At 48.2% G+C, this 5,028-nt stretch overlaps 1 protein-coding gene across 6 annotated transcripts in view; it reads right to left on the bottom strand.

Annotated features, from left to right (window-relative positions):
• Positions 1–5,028, bottom strand: part of PACSIN2 (protein kinase C and casein kinase substrate in neurons 2) — a 102,884-nt gene that overhangs the window by 62,012 nt on the left and 35,844 nt on the right. Inside the window, exon 1 of one of the 6 annotated variants that reach the window (XM_018553463.1) lies at positions 1,903–2,220. The exons of 1 other annotated variant lie outside the window; for it this stretch is intronic. The gene's annotated coding sequence lies outside the window, so the exon portion shown is untranslated. Of the gene's footprint in view, positions 1–1,902; positions 2,221–5,028 lie in introns of those variants that run through there. 4 more of the 6 variants (XM_018553465.1, XM_018553466.1, XM_018553467.1 and 1 more) reach the window with 4 other exon arrangements.

The following is a 5,028-nucleotide window of genomic DNA, read 5'->3' as shown; positions in this document are numbered from 1 at the left end:
CACACACACACACCACCACACACACACACACACACACACACACACACACAGCTAACAGAGGGAACACTGTGCTGTCATTAAACGGCTGTGAGGAGCTTGTACAGTAATTATCCAGCTCATCCAAAGTCCTAATCCATAACCAACGCATTAAATCAGGCAGGACTCCCAGGACCGCCATGCACATACATTATGCTATCTGCAGCCTGCACCCTTGAAGAAAACGCAAGGAAGAAAAAAGGCGGGGCTTGTCCTACGCATGAAATCTTCCCCCACTGTGTTTACATTCACAAACACCCAGTGCATACATAATATATCAGCTCAATATATTCATTGACACTACCTACATAGACCAGATGGAAGGCACAATGCTAATTAATCATCCTTGGTAGCTCGGATGGGATAGGCAAAAAGCTAAGCAGTGTGTGGGAATTTCCACAGCAGCCGCCTCCTCGTTTCACTGACAGACCAGAGAGGGGGGACTGTTGACATCACAGATGGGCTCATTCAATAAGGGGACGGTACAGAGCGCGCTGCCTACCAGCATCCGGTCAGAAATCAAATGATCAGTTGCTATGGATTATAGTAATTTTGCGGTTCTGGAAGAATGGTTTTAACTCTCACCAAAACACTGTCTACCTGGAGTTTGCCTGTGGTTCCACCCACCACCCCATGATGTTCTGGTAGGTTACTTGGCTTCTACCCCAAATTTCCCTAAGACGACTGTCAGAAGGGCATTAGAAGGTAAGCTACTAAGCAGCAGAGACTGCTGGCGCTATATAAAATGAATAAGCATTGATCTTTGCACCGCTTTATCAAAAGAAATAAAGATTCAAAAAAAAAAAAGACGACCAACTAATTTTCACAGCACTGTTCAAAACCAGAAACCCCCGACAGCCAATCAGAACTCCTCTTTCATTGCAGTACCATCGTTACATCAGTAACAAGAGACTTCACTGGATGTAATGGGTTACAGCTTATGACAGAATCATTGCGATGCCCTGTATTACCTTATCAAAATCAACCCAAAAGCCTTTTGCAAATAGTAAAATGCTGCACGTTCCAAGCAGGACAATCGAACCATTGGGAGGAAGGTAGAAGAGGGAAGAGGAGAGGGAGGGAGGAAGGTAGAAGAGGGAAGAGGAGAGAGAGGGAGGAAGGTAGAAGAGGGAAGGAGAGAAGAGAGAGGGAGGAAGGTAGAAGAGGGAAGAGGAGAGGGAGGGAGGGAGGAGGGAGAAGAAGGAGGGAAGAGGAGAGAAGAGGGAGGAAGGTAGAAGAGGGGAAGGAGAGAAGAGGGAGGAAGGTAGAAGAGGGGAGAAGAGGGGAGGAGAGGAGAGAAGAGGGGAGGAGAGGAGAGAAGAGGGGAGGAGAGGAGAGAAGAGGGGAGGAGAGGAGAGAAGAGGAGAGGAGAGAAGGAGAAGGAGAAGGAGAGAGGAGAGCTACACATACACATGAATGTCTCGATCTATACACACACAATATAAAGTCAGTATGTAAATGTGATTTCCCTCATAGAAAGCAGCATCTCTTACATACAGGCAATGACACATAATATAAATAAAGATCATACAGCCTGGAAACGTGAAGAACAAGCAGCGGTGATAACTGGCACAGATCTGCCACATTCATTGTACAAGCAGCGTCACGTTAAACAAAAGGCTGGGCTGAATTCTGTAACAGGCGCCTGTGTTAATCTGCGGAAGGCAAGCAAAGCCGAGCCTGCACACATCAAATCCATAAAGGATCAGAACGTAAACACACGCAGATCAAAAGAGGGAATTTCTCCCTGTCGCACCTGAGCTGCAAGATTTAAAGGGCAACGCTGGAGAGGGAGGAAACCAACAAATGAATGCAGCCACCTAGCTGCAGCATGATCTGTGTGACATTCAGGATCCTGGTACTTACAGGCTGCTGGTGTTGACAGGGAGATCTCTGTGCATTGTTATCGGGAACCTTGCAAGTACCTGCGTCCTCCTGCACGGCTTCTTTGACCTTTCAATCTGCAGGCAGAATGCTCAGTGTGCATGTTTCATCACTTCCTGCGTGCAGCTCAGGGTAAGGTCATTCCTGCACACTGCAGCAGTGGTGGCGGCGGCAGAAGCAGCAGCGATCCGTACCCAGCCCCCTTCTCCCTCTCCTAGTACAGTGACATGTTTACATATTGCAGCAGAGAGCAGGCCAGCCCTCCCCCTCACAGGTATAGGGACACGTCAAAACTACTCCCTCCGTCTTTCCCCTATCCAGCTCACAAATTTCTCATTCAAGCCCTGGCCTGGAAGCTCTGCAGGAATCGGGGATTTAGTAATAGCTACAAGAATTCGGAGATTATGTATTGTTATCGATAAACACAGGAGAAAAAAAAAAAGAAGATTGCACTAGGGTGTGAACAGCCGACAACATGACATGTAAGCATTGCAGTATAGGACATCAAAGCGTCTTCTAGGGATACCTGCATGTAGAGGATCAGGCCGGCCATACACAAGACAGCGCAGAGACCATCTAACTGCCCAACAACCTTTTAATGGTCACATTAACTGCGCATCATGGCGTCAGCCATGCGGGCACATTTATGAGATGATTATATGCTCCAACAATCAAAAGGTGATCTCTGGGAAAATCCATTTCCAGATTATCTATATCTATAGATATCTATACACACACACACACACACACACACACACACACACACACACACACACACACACACTTATTTATTCTATTGCTAGCCAGGGGTGTCTGAATGGATCACATTGTGTCCAATTGTTAGTCAGACGGTGACAATTTGGTCAGATCTATAGGTCAGGGGAGAATTGGGCTGGGGGTGGCGTGTTGGATACACACCCTTGGACAAACTATCTGCATCCAAGGGCATGCATCCATACCTGCACAGATGTGCCAGTTCGGGTCATTGTGCAGCTGTGTCTTGTCAGAGATCTACAAGCACGTGGCTACACTCGTCCCTCCTGGGTGCAGGTCTCTGCATGGACATGCACGTTGTATGGCTGTGCACATGCGTGTCAAATACGCCGGATGATCTGGAGTGAAGGGTTAGATCCTCTGCCAGCACACCAAATCAATTGACTGCAGCAAGTGTTCATTTATTGACTTATGCTGTCTCTCGGTAGCAAGGGCTTTCGGGGCCACGCAGGCTCCCCTTCATCAGGCTCAGAGACCCTGCGTGGCCCCGAAAGCGCTTGCAACCGAGAGACAGCATGCGTCAATAAATGAACACTTGATGCAGTCTACGGATTTGGTGTGCCATCCGCAGTCATTTCGAGCACCCGTCTGTACATCTAAATGGGAATCCCGGTAAGGAGTGCAGCAAGTTTCCTTCTCTTTAGATCCTCCGCCAGGTTTTGCTACACTATGTGCCCCCTTGGCGACATTTCCCTTCACTTCCCGTCACTGAGGTATTCTCCCCATAGGACATGCTAATGGAAGCAAAAAACTGATCCTTCTCACTCTTTCATTGCTAGGTCCTTGCTGCAGAGACTTCCCCTCACTTCCTGCCCAGATGCATTGGAGGAAAGTGAGGGGAAGTCTCCCCAATAGAGACACACAAAGCAATTAAAACATGGCCGTGGTTTTACCTCTAATCCCCCACAAAAATAAAGTAAATAAAGTAAATGAATGCAAGCAGTGTAAGTACCTGGATCTGGCATGGTATGAGTCTTTTAGTCTACTATACAGCAGAGCTCAGAGGGGGAGGAAGCTGCATGACAAGGAGACCATTACAGAATGTCGCAGCACAAGAGACATGCTGACATTAGGAGAGAGCAGAGGGAGGGCTATCAGTGTGCTGCTTCCGCTTTCCTGTTAAGGCTGGGGAGGGAGGAAGACCTGTATGTGAAAGTGAAACTCTCAGAAGGGGCTGTGCTGTCTGGCAGAGCTGTGTAAGTCTCAGGAATGGATGGCCAAAAATACAAATCCTTTGGCACTGCTCCCATACATGTATGTCATCTGTGTACTTAGCAGCTTGTCTGGAGTTCAGCTTTAGGCCCACAAGAAATAACAGAAAAAATGGCTGAATGACTGGCGGGGTGACCCTTCAAGGTCACATACATTGACAGATACCTGCCAGTCGTTACCATTCTCTCCATGACCTCACTCCGGCTCAGGGGTGTCAGGCAGCCTTTTAGACAAGGTCCTTATTGTTTGTGTCTCTCCTTTATTGCATCAGTGATAAGCCGTGCACTTTTACAGTCACCGGCAGTTGTGGCTATAAATATGTCACCACAAAAAGGACTTTGTCCCATCACAGCAATGTGGGGAAGAGCCGAGCACAAGCCGCTGACAATTAATAAAAGGTCTGTTTTTAGCATAACAGCCGAATGACATTTCATAGAATAAATATGAGATAACCACAGACCAAGGTTGCTGCACACAGACACACAAATATCACCGTGTTGGTGGTAATCATAAAACAAATTCAGTTCAACAGTCATATGATTGGCTCCCAACATACTATATAAAAAGGAGACTGCCAGACACTGCCGGCAGGGAGACTGCCAGACACTGCCGGCAGGGAGACTGCCAGACCCTGCCGGCAGGGAGACTGCCAGACACTGCCGGCAGGGAGCTACTGCAGGCAGGCAAGCAACGGGTGAAGGTCAGGGACTGCAGGCAGGCAAGCAACGGGTGAAGGTCAGGGACTGCAGGCAGGCAAGCAACGGGTGAAGGTCAGGGACTGCAGGCAGGCAAGCAACGGGTGAAGGTCAGGGACTGCAGGCAGGCAAGCAACGGGAGGCGGTTAGAGACTACGGTCACAAAACAGAAGACAGTCAGGAAGCTGTAGCAGATAGACACTGGTGGCATGTTACACATGACTGCTAGAAAATCAGTGCAATTACAGCCCCCTCTGACTGCTGGAGCCTGCGTACCTCATAAGAAGTGCCAGAGAGCCACAGGTTGACCACCAGGGCAGATTACAGAGGGTAAAACTACAAAGGCTACTTTCTCATTGTTTATTTTGAAGGACAACTATATTTTAGTACTGTTATCCTTTAAATAAATCCCTCACCCCCCCCCCCC

Source organism: Nanorana parkeri, unplaced genomic scaffold, assembly GCF_000935625.1.
Source record: "Nanorana parkeri isolate BGI_ZX_2015 unplaced genomic scaffold, ASM93562v1 scaffold120, whole genome shotgun sequence".
Classification (NCBI taxonomy): Eukaryota; Metazoa; Chordata; class Amphibia; order Anura; family Dicroglossidae; genus Nanorana; species Nanorana parkeri.
The sequence above is the reverse complement of the archived record's forward strand: the minus strand, read 5'-3'. Positions and strand labels throughout refer to the sequence as shown.